This window comes from Sorex araneus, chromosome 4 (assembly GCF_027595985.1).
Source record: "Sorex araneus isolate mSorAra2 chromosome 4, mSorAra2.pri, whole genome shotgun sequence".
Taxonomy (NCBI): domain Eukaryota; kingdom Metazoa; phylum Chordata; class Mammalia; order Eulipotyphla; family Soricidae; genus Sorex; species Sorex araneus.
In genome coordinates, this window is record NC_073305.1 from 38,022,304 (window position 1) to 38,036,971 (window position 14,668).

The following is a 14,668-nucleotide window of genomic DNA, read 5'->3' on the forward strand; positions in this document are numbered from 1 at the left end:
ATTTGATGGGAACCAACTTTGGAGGCAACCAACCTTAGAGGGAAATATCATATTATTTGAGTTCTGTGTTGGGGCAGGGATTGGGAGTCAGGAAATATGGTGGTTGGAAGGTGTAATGGTGGAGGTATTGGTGTTTGAATATTAATTGTAATAAAATATTCTAAACTACAACGGGACACAGTGCTAGAGTGCTACTTAAAAAAAAAGACTTTATAGGATCTACCTGAGAGCCCAGTAAATAAATCAAAACAACTACCTGAGTGCCCAGTAAATAAACCAAAACAACAAAGTGATAAAAAAAAATCAGCTCAGGGGCTGGAGAGATAGCACAGCGGGTAAGGCGGTAGGGCTTTTGCCTTGCACACGGCTGACCTGGGTTCAATTCCCAGCATCCCATATGGTCCTCCCGGGCACCGCCAGGAGTAATTCCTGAGTGAAAAGCCAGGAGTAACCCCTGAGCAAAAAAAAAAAAAAAAAAAAATCAGCACAGTGCAAACTCCCAAATTCACAATGTTCAGAATATAAAAGAAAAATTTGAGGGGGCTGGAGTGATAGCACAGCGGGTGGGGCGTTTGCCTTGCACCCGGCAGACCCGGGTTCGATTCCCAGCATCCCATATGGTCCCCTGAGCACCGCCAGGGATAATTTCTGAGTGCAGAGCCAGGAGTAACCCCTGTGCATTGCCAGGTGTGACCCAAAAAGCAAAAAAAAAAAAAAAGAAAAGAAAAATTTGAGATATAATAATTCAGGAAAATGTGACCTATGATCAGGAGGGAAAAATCCATAGAGATGTACTCACAGAAAAAAAAAATATATGTTAGAATGAACTGACAAGGATTTTAAAAGTATATATATAGTATATATATGCATATACATACACACATACAAATACACACGCACACACACATATATATGTATACACACATCATATATATATGCATGAGTGAACTAAAGAATAGTCAATAAGCATCAGGGAATTTTTTTCCTGTTTAGGGGATAAGTTTACAATTAATATTTTAAAAATGCAAATAAGAAGGCCAGAGTAATAGTATAGCAAGCAGGGTGTTTGCCTTTTATGTGGTCAAACTGGGTTCAACCCCCAGCATCTCATATGGTCCCCCAAGCCCTACATGGAGTGATACCTGAGTGCATAACCAGGTGTAAACCCTGAGCACTGTCTGGTATGGCCTCAAAACAAATAAACAAGTTACTGTATCAAAAAGACTAGAAACTGAGCCAGTAATATGGCTTAAAGGGCTGGTACACATACCTTACCTACACTGGTCCTGAGTTCAACCACTAGTACCATATTGATCCAATATTCTCAGCACAGTTGGGGTAGTGCTAGTGGTGCACAGCACCACTGGGTCTAAGCAGCACAGCACTGTTGGCCAAAGCACTGAACCACTTGGCCGTCATATCTGGTTAAGTATCACCAGGAATGCCCCCCACGTCCCTAAGAACTATTGTGGAGGAGGACTCCCCTCACTAAAAAAGACCGGAAGAAACAAGTGGAAGAGTGGTAGAATAAAAGAAAGTTCTCATATATTGTTGGTTGGAATGTAACTTTGTGTAGCCTCTGTGTAAAATATTATAGAAGTTACTTAGAAAATGAAAAAAGAAATAACACATGACCCAGCAATACTACTCATAAGCATTCATGCAGAAAAAGTCATAAGAACACTAATTTGGAAAAAATATCCACACTGTTTTGAAAAGAGAGATAGAGGCAGAGGGGGAAGAAGGAAAAAGAACACAAATGACCAATATCAAAGCTAGAAGAGGAGGGATCGAAATGATAGCACAAGTAAGTTGCTTGTCTTGCATGCAGCAGATCCAGATTTGATCCCTGGCATTCCATTTGGTACCCTGAGCACCGCCAGGATGAGGAGTGATTCCTGAGTGCAGAGCCAGGAGTAACCCTTGAGCATTGCCAGGTGTGATCCAAAAACTAAAACTGAAAAATAAAAAATTATAATAATAAAGAAAAAAGAACTAGAAGGAGAGAGTTCTGTAGAATATACAGATATTACTACATTGATAAGAAATACTATGAATTACTTTTTATGCCAATAAATTTACCAACTTATACCAGAAAGGACAGTGACATTTAAAAAGGTTCTGAATAACCATGTGTCCATCAAATAACCCTTTGGAAATAACTTCCTTACTTAAACACTTGGGTGTCAGCATATATAAGTTCATATAGAAGATATGAAGAGAGTCTCTTGCCCACACGTCTGGCTGTCTTCCCTGGGGCCCCTCGGAGGGGATGGGCTCCAGCTTCCCTCCCCACCCCGAGCAGAGCTCCCGGCGGCCAAAGACCACTGGAACCTAGCTATAGCCAAGCTCGAGGCCCCTCTCCACACATTCGGACAGGCCTCATGCATGAAGGTACTGGCAGAGGAACCCAGGTGTGTGTAATCCCATCAACGGCCAACATCCAGAGAGAGACTTAAAAGCAAGCTCTCAGAAGCAATATCTTTAGCCTACTTCTTCCTCTGGGAGAAACTGGCAAGCTTCTGAAAGTTTCCTGCCCACATGGGACAGCCTTGCAAGCTTCCCATGGTATATTCATATGCAAAATTCAGTAAGAAGCTGGATCTCATTCCCCTGACCCTGAAGAGCCCCCAGTGCAACATCATTAGGAGGGCCGAGTCGAGATAGACTTCTAAGATCTCAGGGAAAGGACGAAATGAGATGTTACTGAGCCCGCCCGAGAAATCGGTGATTAACGGGATTTCGTGATTCGTGATAGAAGATATAGAGAAAACCAGAAAAGCAGAAACAGAAAGAGATGTGTATGTATATATATCTACTTTTCTGGTCAAATCTTAAGAAATATAGGAAACATGCATTATTATTTTGGTCACTGTTTCTTTTGAAGTGCAGAAGCTTCTTAGTTTGATGTAGTCCCATTTGTTTATGTTTGCTTCCACTTGCTCATAATTCCTGAAAGATGCCCACGGTTTCTTGTCCTCTGGCCATCTCCATCTTCAAGGGAATACTGAATATGTCTTTGACTTTTTCTGACTTCTTCAACTCTGACCTTTAGACCCAAACTTGAAGGGCTCATGTGAATGAAATCAGATGCTTTGGAAAAAATTTCCTTTCTTAAAAGACAAGGGTACCATACAACAATTCAATCTTGGAGCAAACCCCATCGTATTCACAAACAGGTGATTTTAGGAGGCAGAAGCATTGAGGGAGTCTGAAAACTTAAAAGTTTACCCAGCACATGATCTGCATCTAGTCCTGGGATGGGGAGGGGGAGAGAGACAGACGGATGGACAGAACCATAGGATGATTTTCCTGCACTCTCTGCATGTTCAAGTGTATGTCTAACAGAAAGAAGCAGATTCATTCCTTTTAAACATATTTCCTGTGACACCCTCACCTACTTGACACCTTTTATAGCAACTTAAGTGGGAAAACACAACACGGACCAATGCATGGGTCATGACAGAAGAGTTGCAAAATAATAGAAATATCAGAATCTATATGAGGACCGGAATAAAAATGGGAAGACTGGGATTATTGTCATTATTGCTGCTATTGTTTACTTCTGGCAGGGAGAGGTCGGGCAGAGCATGAGCGAAGGTCTAAAAATCAGCCAATGATCTCTCTGACTGTCTTGATCTCTGGGGGTTTCTGGTCACAGTAGGGGAATTTTTTTGACAAGCTGTGTAGCAGTGGGATGACTGGCAAAAGTACACTGCCTACAGAGTGTTGAGGTCGAACTCTCCAATCGTTGCCAGATTGTGTGAAGTTGGCAAGTGGAGACAATGTGGCTAGGATTTTTCAGGGAGCACATAGGGGTTGTGTGATTCATCTCTCCCTTTGCTCTGGCTCTGTGTCTCTGTCCTACTCCTCTCTTCTTCTCTGAGTCACTGACTGTGGCAGCTAGAGTAAATCTAAAGTTCTTCCCTCTTTTCTCAGGTCTGTGGGTCCACCCCTGTCCCCCTGCCAGCCCAATTCTTGCTGCCAAGTCATCTCTCCTGACCTTAGACAACCTCCCACCCCCTTCCAGTATCAGAATCCATTTGGCTTGTTTTACCAAGCAGGCCTCCCCTGGTGCAAGAGGGTGTGGGGGTGAGCAAGGCCCGAGGCTTGACTTCACACTTCAGAGAGTTTGCTAAATGAGTTTTCCTTCCCAGCGGTCAAAGCACTGGGACCAATGGCCCATGTTTGTTTGGAGCTTGTGATTCAGACATCCATCTTCTTGGTGAATGTGTGTTCTGTTTTCTCAGAACTCATTGCATTAACTCAACTTCTTAGGGAGCCACAATCTGCTTTCAATCAGCACAAGCCAGGTCAGCAAGCCAGGACGATTACATGCCAGGAGATGGGCTGATGCTTAGTCTCCACGCCCCGGATTCAGCCTTCCGTCTGCCCTTCCCCGTTTCCCAAGAATATTTCTAAACTCTGAAAAAACGTCTCTTCTTTCTCTTCCTACATGTCAGTGAGGACTCTTGAGGAGCACAAGAAATTTTCCTGTTTTTGACATCTGAAATTCTGGAACAAATGTAGGTGGGTGAGGAGGAGCTCACGACACAGCAGAAAGACATGGGGTTCCCGTCTGATGGAGTTGTTTTCCCCACACCCAGGTCCCAGCCAGCCCTGACTTTTAACACAGTTCGTTACCGTTTCATGAATGTAGGTGGCACTTGTGTATCCATCGCCATTGATATGTTTTCAAGGGAAACTCCCTGAAATCTCCTGACATTAATCTTCCCAGCAAGTCTCGGCAACAGGATTGCTCAGGCTAGTGAGTTAGTTCTACTGTACAGAGGAGAAGCAGACTGGTCACAGGGCCAGGAAATCATTATTTAACAAAATTCCCTGAAATCAGAAGACCTAGGACAAGTAAAGAGCACATTTCCTGGGCAAGGGGCAGAGGAAAGACAGTGAAATACAAAATTGTACAGAATTCTTTCCATTTGCCCCAAACGAAAGAAAAAACAAACAAGAATGCGTCTTTCTTAAAACTAACTTGGAAAACAGTTTGGTAGTTTCTTTAAAAGAAACACCATACGACCCAACCAATTCTGGATATAGATCCAAAAGAAGCAAAAGCATCGGCTCACACAATGACTTCAGCATCCATGTTCACAGGTGCTTTGTCTGTAAGAGTCAGAGCTGGGAAGAGAGCAATAGGTGAAGGAATAAGCAATAGGTGAGGTTTCTATGAGCAACAGAGGGTGAACCCCTAATGCACACAGTCACAGGCAAAACAGAGAATTAGCTGAATGAAAGAAGCCAGATGAAAAGATAATACGAATTGCAGATACCACCTCGAAACTATGATATAAAGAGAACTCACTCTTCACACACACACACACACTCACACACACCAGATCACTCTGTTGCTGGGGTAGGAAGAATGGATTACCCAGGGGCATCTAAAAACTTTAGGAATGATGAACTTGATTGTGAAAATTAGTTTTTGATGTCATCAAACCTTATATTTTTGTTTATTATTTATTGCAGTGTTGGGGAGGGAATCCAAAACAATATATTTTAACCTCCTGGAACTTTGTTTTTTGGTTTGGTTTTTAGGCCACATCTGGTGGTACATAGAGCTTACTCCTGGCTCTGGGCTCTTAACCCCTGTACTATCTCTTTCCAGCCATATATCAAATATGTGCACTTTATTATGTCAGGTGCACTCCAATAGTGTTAAAAAAAAACTAGTAATGTTTTTTTTCCTTCTGTCCAAAGTATAAGGACAAAAGAATATGCCTGTGTGCTTAAGGCATTGAAGATAATACAGAAATTTATAATGAACAATGACAGACTTTTTTCACATTCAGCAGGAGCTATAAAGGCCTAGAGATAAGAAAAATGATTTCCATTGTTCTGTCTCTCCACATACGTAATTATCTGCCTAGATGGTATTGAGTTTGGAATGTCTTATAACTTCATTTGCAATGTTTTCCCATGAATAGTTTGCCTATAAAAATGGGACTACTTTTCTATTTCCTTTGCTGGTGTTCTGGATTTGGTCCATGGAACAGATTTCATCAATACTCTTACTACTCTGGAAAAGCTAGAGAAAAGCTTCTGATTTGTCTCTCTCCACAACAGGAGAGGGGCCTTGCCTGGAGACTAAGAGGAAAACTGTCAAATTCTCTGACCGGCAGGCATGGAAGGAGGCAAGCTGGTCTATTTATTCCATCCTTCCATTTGGGAGAGAATACATCTAGGTTGGGCATCTCATTCATCTGACCTAACGGAACTTGAATACATACAGATTTGGGGCCAAAGAGATAGTGCAAAGGTTACAGTGCTTGCCTTGCATGAACTTGACCCTTGTTTGATCCCCAGTACCACATATAGTCCCCCAAGTACTGATAAGTAACACTCCTGAGCACAGATCCAGGAACATCCCCTGAGTACTGCTGGGGGTGGAACCCAAAGTAGAGGGGAGTAAAAAAGAACTATAACCAGATCTGTCATCCCCATGGCTGGAGGAGTTTCCTCAGCTGAAGGGACTCATTTCCCTATTTGATGAGCAGCTCTCAATTTGAGCTGTGATAGAAAGAGGCTATTAAAAGCTGAACTCACTTCCGGTTTGAGTCAGATTCCATAAGACAGTTCTAATGAAATAGGCACTAGGGCTCCAGACCAAGCTCTCAAAGGTTCAGAATCCTTAAAGGAGGAATATTTGGCTAAATAGGTAATAGATTGGATCATATAAAACTTTTATAACAAGAGCACTCTGCATGGAAAGGAATGAGAGGTTGGTGCATATTTCTAATAGATGAAAATCTTTCTATAAATAACAAAAAGTAAAGGAAAACACAGGGTGAAATTTTTGTCACATTACTGAGTTAAACAGAGTTTCTTCCCCACATCTGACATTTTGATATGACAATTATATAAAGGATTACACCTTTAAATCAATAGGTTCAAGGAAGAGATTAATCACCCCCCTTTTTTAGCTCGCAACAGCAATTCCTCTTGATGATATGCTATACAATTTTGTTATGTACAGGTGTTGTTTTTGTCATTTGATTGCACAGTTGTTTGATAATGATTTAGAAGGGATTGAAGAGGAGGCATTACATAACAGTTAAATATAAGACCACTTAGGTGATTATTTCCCTGACTTCTACATGATTCTAGTTCTCTAAAATAGAATGTTTTAAGGTCTTCAGATAAATATAGAATATTTAAAACCCTCAGAGAGCCCTTTGGCTTTATTGCACATCTATCCATCATTTTCCAAAGCTGTCACATCTGAGGGAGGGTTGAAGGAATTTTGCACAGGTAGATCCAAAACACAGTGCTCTCATAGCACGGTGCTCTCTCTGGGTGCAGATTATAGAGTATGCTCTGGTTACTCCACTTCACCACCCTCAACCCCGCATTCCCTTACAGGCCTCAGAATTGTCATTTAGGAAGAAACTTGTGATCCACTGGGCACCAATTGTGAGATTTTGCTTTTCTTCTTTATTACCCAATACTCAACTGGGTGTAATAGTTATAGCAAAAACTACCTTTTCTATAGTGTTCATTGTAGAGCTGGCACAGTACAAGAACTTTTATGTGCATCATTTAATTTAAATCTCACCTTCCCTTAAAGGAAAAGCTGGGACAAATATTTCTCTCTCTCTCTCTTCCTTCCTTCCTTCCTTCCTTCCTTCCTTCCTTCCTTCCTTCCTTCCTCTTCTCTTTTTCTCTCTCCCTTCCTTCCTTCCTTCCTTCCTTCCTTCCTTCCTTCCTTCCTTCCTTCCTTCCTTCCTTCCTTTCTTTCTTTCTTTCTTTCTTTCTTTCTTTCTTTCTTTCTTTCTTTCTTTCTTTCTTTCTTTCTTTCTTTCTTTCTTTCTCTCTTTCTCTCTCTCTTTCTTTCTCTTTCTTTCTTTCTTTCTTTCTTTCTTTCTTTCTTTCTTTCTTTCTTTCTTTCTTTCTTTCTTTCTTTCTTTCTTTCTTTCTTTCTTTCTTTCTTTCTCTCTCTCTCTCTCTCTTTCTTTCTTTCTTTCTTTCTTTCTTTCTTTCTTTCTTTCTTTCTTTCTTTCTTTCTTTCTTTCTTTCTTTCTCTCTCTCTTTTTAATTAAATCACCATGAGATAGAGAATTACAAAGCTGTTCATGATTGGGTTTCAGTCATACAATGTTCCAACACCCATTCCTCCACTAGTGTAACTTTCCAGCACCATCGTGCCCAGTTTCCCTCCCACCTCCCAAACCACCCGCTACCACCACCTGCCTCTATGGCAGGCACCTTTCTTTTTTCTTTCTTTCCTTCTCTCTCTGTCTCATTTTAGACATTATGGTTCACAATACAGATAGTGAAAGGTTATCATGTATATCTCTTTACCTATTTCAAAACTCAATTCTTTTCCAGAGTGATTATTTCCAACTAATATTGTTATAATGGACCCTTATTCACTTTAACTACCCTCCACCTACCCACCCAATACCCTTTTGGTAATTTTCAACCAGTACTCCTGGCCCGTTTTCCCTGGCGTCGGACATTAGTTTCATACTGTATTTTTAAAATATCCCACAAATAAATTCAGTTATTCTATATCTGCCCCTCTCCTTCTGAATCATTTCACTCAGCATGATACTCTCCAAGTCCATCCATTTATAGGCAAATTTCATGACCTCATTTTTCCTAACAGCTATGTATTATTCCACTGTGTAGATGTGCCATAATTTCTTTATCCACTCATCTGTTCTCAGTCACTCAAGTTTTTTCCAGATTCTGGCTATTGTGAATAGTGCTGCAATGAACATAGGAGTGCAGGTGGAGTCTCTGCTGAGTGTTTATGGAACCCCCCCGCCCAACCGTCCCAACAGTGGTATTGCTGGGTCAAATGGGAGCTCAAGGTTTTTGAGGAATGAAGCTGGGACAAATCTTAACTCATTAGATATCTTCATGCCGCAGGATGCCACCTACAAAGTCTTGTGATTGTGATCCCTGACTTTCTTTTTTTATAAAAAGTAATTTGTATGCTGATCTTGTTTTCATTTGGTTTTGCTTAACATGACTTAAAAATCTACATGGAGAGTCCTGTGTTGAGAAAGAGAGAGAAATAGAGCAAATAAATTATTTATAGTAATAATTATGATCGAGTATGAGAGATGGACCAATGAAATTTCATAACCGTCACTTCACCTTTGCCTTGTGTGACAAAACACTCAGTTGAAAGATGAATAACCTCAGGTATGCAACTCAGATGGGCAGCTTCATGGTCAGTTTCAACAATACACTTGCCAGACTGTTTTTGGCTTCTCCCATCATCTACCACTCATTGATTCTCTCTCTTTCTCACCATCTTTATTTTTAAATGAGCTCATCTAATATTTATGATAATTTTCTTAAGGGACTTGGGAAGATCTTTGCCTGTGCAATGGGGAGGGCTTTCAAATTCTTAGGTCAGACAGACCGTGCCATTAATAGTCTTTGCTTCATTTGTTTTGAGCTCAACTGGATTAATCTAGTAAAACTCAGTCGTACTTGAGCACTCCCCAACAACCTTGAGAGCTGGTGGGACTGCCTCAAAAAATAGAGAATTGTGATAACAGAACTTCCGTGAGGAAAATGAGGATAAATAATGTGACACTGTCCGAAATAGAGAAAGATGGAGTCAAGCAAAATTTGAACCCAGCTCTCCCTGAGTTCAGAGCCACTCTCTTCAATCACTACTATATAGTGTGTCTCACCTGAGATCCTGAGAAAGGGCCATTGCCAGTTTAAGTAGGTCAGTACATACAACTGTATTTGGTTCTAATGGTCTTCACCTTTTCACTGCAGTTCTTAGTGTGGTCTTTTGTTCTACTATTAAGAGTAATTCCTGGAGCCAAGTCCTAGTCTTATAGGTACCATAATTTTCTAAGGTGTGTCTGATAATTCAAGATTCTAGAAGTTTTTTATTTTAAATTGTCTTCTTTGGGGGCTTTTGGGTTACACCTCTCAGTATTCAGGACTTATTCCTGGCACTGTGCTCAGGGATCACTCCCGCTGGTGCGCATAGTGCTGGGTATTGTTTCTGAATTAGCAGTATGCTTTTCTTCAAGCACCTACTAACTGGACTATGTCTCTGGCCCCACATAAAAAAACTAGTGTAACCTATATGTCACTGCTCATGCTTTTGTTTTTTTCTGGTCACACCCAGAGTGCTGGGAGCTACTCCGTAGTCAGTGTTCAGGGAATCATGTGGTGCTAGGGGTTGAACCTGGGCTCTCCTCCACAAAGCTTGTACCAGTCCTGTCACTGTCATCATCACTGTCATCACTGTCATCCCGTTGCTCATTGATTTGCTCAAGAGGGTACCAGTAACATCTCCATTGTGAGACTTGTTGTTACTGTTTTTGGCATATTGAATACATCACGGGTAGCTTGCCAGGCACTGCTGTGCGGGCAAGATACTCTCGGTAGCTTGTCGGGCTCTCCAAGAGGGATGGAGGAATCGAACCAGGGTGGGCCGCATGCAAGGTGAACGCCCTATCCACTGCGTCCTGTACTTTGATTTTTAATTTTTTTAATTATTTATTCCTATGTTTGCTACTCTGGTCATCTCACTGAAGATTCCTCTGTGGTTGATTTCCTGGAGACTTCTGCTGATTTTTTTCAATGTAATTTATGGATCCTATTCTAATCTTGAGATCTTAATTAATTAATTTATTTATTAAAATTTTTTTATTAGTGCATCACTGTGAGGTACACTTACAGACTTACAACCTTTCGTGCTTGCATTTCAGTTATACAATGATCGGGTACCTATCCCTCCACCAGTGCTGATTTTCCACCACCAATGGTCCCAGCATCCCTTCCACCACACTCCCTCCCCTCCCCTCCACCCTGCCTCTGTGCTCTCCCCTTTGCGCTCTCTCTCTCTCTCTCTCTCTCTCTCCTCTCTCTCTCTCTCTCTATCCCTCCTTTTGGGTGTTGTGGTTTGCAATAGAGGTATTAAGTGGCCATCATGTTCAGTCTATAGTCTACTTTTAGCACGCATCTCCCATCCTGAACGGGTCTTCCTAGCACCCTTTACTTGATGGTCCCTTCTAATCTTGAGATCTTTAAACCACTATGAGTTTACTTTAGTGAACGCTGTGAGGTACAGTTCTATTTAAAATTTTTTAACATATGGATTTCCAGTTTTCTCAACAACGTTTGTTAGCGAGATTTTCTTTGTTCCATTTTACATATTTAGCTCCTTTGTCATAGAGTAGCTGGCCATAAATCTGGAGGCTTACCTCAGTGAAGTCAGTCAGAATGAAAGGAACAGATACAGAATCATCTAGGTCATATGGGGCTTAAAGATACACAGTGAGGTAGCCACAGAGATCCAAAGGCAACATAAAGGGGGACTGATCTAACAATTGAGTTGGGGGTGAGTAGGAGGAGGATTGGGATCCTTCAGGGAGGCAGGCAGGTATCCTGGTGATGGGTATGTTCATAAGAAACAATTATTATTAGTATTGTAAACAAACCAAAAATTTGTTCCAGACTTTTTGAGTTATCTTCCCAAGTCCTTGATACACTTACCCTTATCTATCACGAGATTCCAGCCTCTTGTCTCATCCCTGACCAACCTTATAATACAGAATACTTAATACATTTTGAGGGTGATGGCACAGCAGATAGGGCATTTTCCTTGCACGCGGCCGACCTGGGTTCAATTCCTCTGTCCCTCTTGGAGAACCCGGCAAGCTACTGAGAGTATCCTGACCTCACAGCAGAGCCTGGCAAGCAACCCATGGCATATTCGATATGCCAAAAACAGTAACAAGTCTCACAATGGAGACGTTACTGGTGCCCACTTGAGCAAATCGATGAACAACAGGACGACAGTGCTACAGTGCAGTGATACATTTTTTTTGGGGGGGCAGGGAGAATAGTATTCCCAATCTCAAATCCTTTCCACAAATAAACACTTTACTAAATAATTTTGCAAGAGGAGCAGAGAAGGCAGATCATATTGCACAACAGAATTATTCTAAAAATATCTTCTATAGTTTCTAAGTGTCTTCTTAGATTTAATCAGGAGATAGAAGAAGAGATGCTTAAACTTCTCAGACAGTTACTACTGAAGACTTTGGAAAGAACAAGCCTTCTATTTTCATAAAACATTTGTTTCTCTCTGCTATTAATAGTTGTGTAAATCAAGGTGCTCAACTAAAACCAATAATTATTTTAAAAGTAGCATTTGTTCCTGGAGAAGCTTCTTCACCTGCACAATGAGGAGGCTGGAGAACGTCTTGACTGAACTTCCATCTGCATGAGGCCATCCTGTGGACTAATGAGCCTGGAATTCAGGTTTCTTTCTTTCTTTTTTTTTTTTTAAACAACCTTTTTGTCTTATAAAGTAGCTCACAATACTTCATTACATTTAATATTCAAACACCAATCCCTCCACCATTACACCTTCCCACCACCATATTCGGAACGCTTCCATCCTGAACCCCAATCCCTGTCCTAAAGCAGAACCTAAATAATATGTTTTGTGTTATTTGTTACATATGGTTGTCTCCTACTTTGAACCCTATCAAATATGGTGCAGCAATCTTGGAATATGGGTAGGGTGTGTGATTTGAAGTATTGCGTGTCCGAGAAAGCGGCCGTGTGGTCCAGGAATATATTCACTCATGGGTGATGCTCTGTCTGAGCTTATGGAGAGTGGCCACGAGCATGGCTGCAGCTGGGTTGTGGAGGTTTTCGGCTGGTGGGACTGGGTCCTTTGGGGTGGGGAGGGCTCTCACCTGTCCCCCTCTGGGGCGCTCTGAGTGATACAACCTGGCACAGGGTCTGGTGGCATGATAACGGCAAGCATCATGTTATGCTCCCTTCCAGGAGAGAAGGAAATGCAATCTTGGATTCATTTTTCTAATTTCAGAGACTTGAGCAGACTCAAGTCTTATCCAGAAGAGTCTTCAACGTTGGTCCAAACTTGGTTATAGGAGCCGACAATGAATTTCCCTCCAAAATAGTTTGTTGTTGTTTATATTGGGGTCACACCTAATGGTGTTTCAGGACTACACCTAGTGAAGTGCTGTCCCCATGTGATGATGGGGATTGAATCCAGGGCTCTTTTATGCGAAGCACACATTTCAGTCTTTTGTTTCACCTCTGTGGCCCACCAGACCATAACTCACATACCATACAGTGATACCACTTCTTGGCATCTACTCCAATTACAAAAATAAAGTTAATTTGAAAGGATATATGCACACCTATGTTCATCACAGCACCCAGTGCAATAGCCAAGATATGGAAACAAACTGCACGTCTAACTATGGGTGAAAAGATCAAGAAGTTATATTCTATGTACACAATGGAATACTATGCAGCTCTAAGAAAGGACAACAATTATGTAATTTGCTGAGACATGGATGAAACTAGAGGATATCATGCTGAATATAGTGAAACAGAAAGAAAAAAATAGATACAGAATGATCTCTCTAAACTCCCAGAACCCAATTTCCTCTCTCACACAATGAGAAGAGGCTTGATCTTATGTTTAAGAGATGGCTTAACATTCAATTTCTGGACTGGAGCTATAGTACAATGGGTAGGGCATCTGCCTTGCATGTGACTACCCAGGTTTGATTACTGGCACCCCATACGTTCCCCTGAGTCCTCCAGGAGTGATTCCTGAGTGCAAAGCCAGGAATAAGTCCTGAGAACCACTAGGTGAGGCCCAAAAACAACAAGAAGATTAGATTTCTGTCAAGGGAAACAACCCTAGTGGATAAATCTGTTGTTTTCTAGCCATTCCATAAACATTTTCATAGAATGCTATGGGTATACCAATAATATATTCTATGGTATAGAATACCATAGAATACCAATAATTTCAACATTTTTGTAACTTCATTTTCCCAACAGTTGAGGATCCTTAGGTTGAAAAATATGAGGAAGAATTAGCTTTCCCACATCTAACCCAGGATAAGAACCTAAAAATCCGCATTACTTGAAAATGCATGTAGCTAATTTTTCTGCACATCAAAACTTAGAAACCAATCAGATACACAGAAAGGTTATAGGCAAGTTAGCTTAAGAGAATATACAGGGAAGGTTGGAACATGGAACATCTGGGCTAAGGACATTTGGCAGGCTGGGACAGGCTTGGATACATTCTAGGAATTGAGAGAGTTAATGGGACAAGTTCTGGCAGTTCTTCCAGCACTTTTCTACCCCTTATTCTCACCCTTAGTCTTATATATGGGTCAGCATTCAGTTCGCTGGCTACACCATTGACATTTTACCATTACTCTGTCTTCCCATTTCCCCCAGTGTTAGAGCTTCTAAGATGGTCTGGTCCTTTTTCCTAAGAGGAGCAGTGATGGACCAGGTGCATTAGCATCTGTCGAAATTTCCCAGACCCAGCCAATGTGTCCTCAGTTAAGAAGTCACTATCCACTTGGATGTTCTTAATATCTTCTGCCCCTTTGAGTAGTCTCCGCAGCTGTTCAGAGGTTCAGAGTCTTGAGGGCCTCCATCAGGCCCTAGCAGGTTCCTGGACCATCTGCCAAACACTCCATCCTTGCTCTTGACAGTGGGACTCAACCATAGCCAGAGAACAGAGGGCAGAAATCTAACTGGCCTTTACCTGCCTCATTATCAGTCAGGAGTAGGATACTTCTTTTTTTTTTTTGGTTTTTGGGTCACACCTGGCGATGCACAGGGGTCACTCCTGGCTCATGCACTCAGGAAT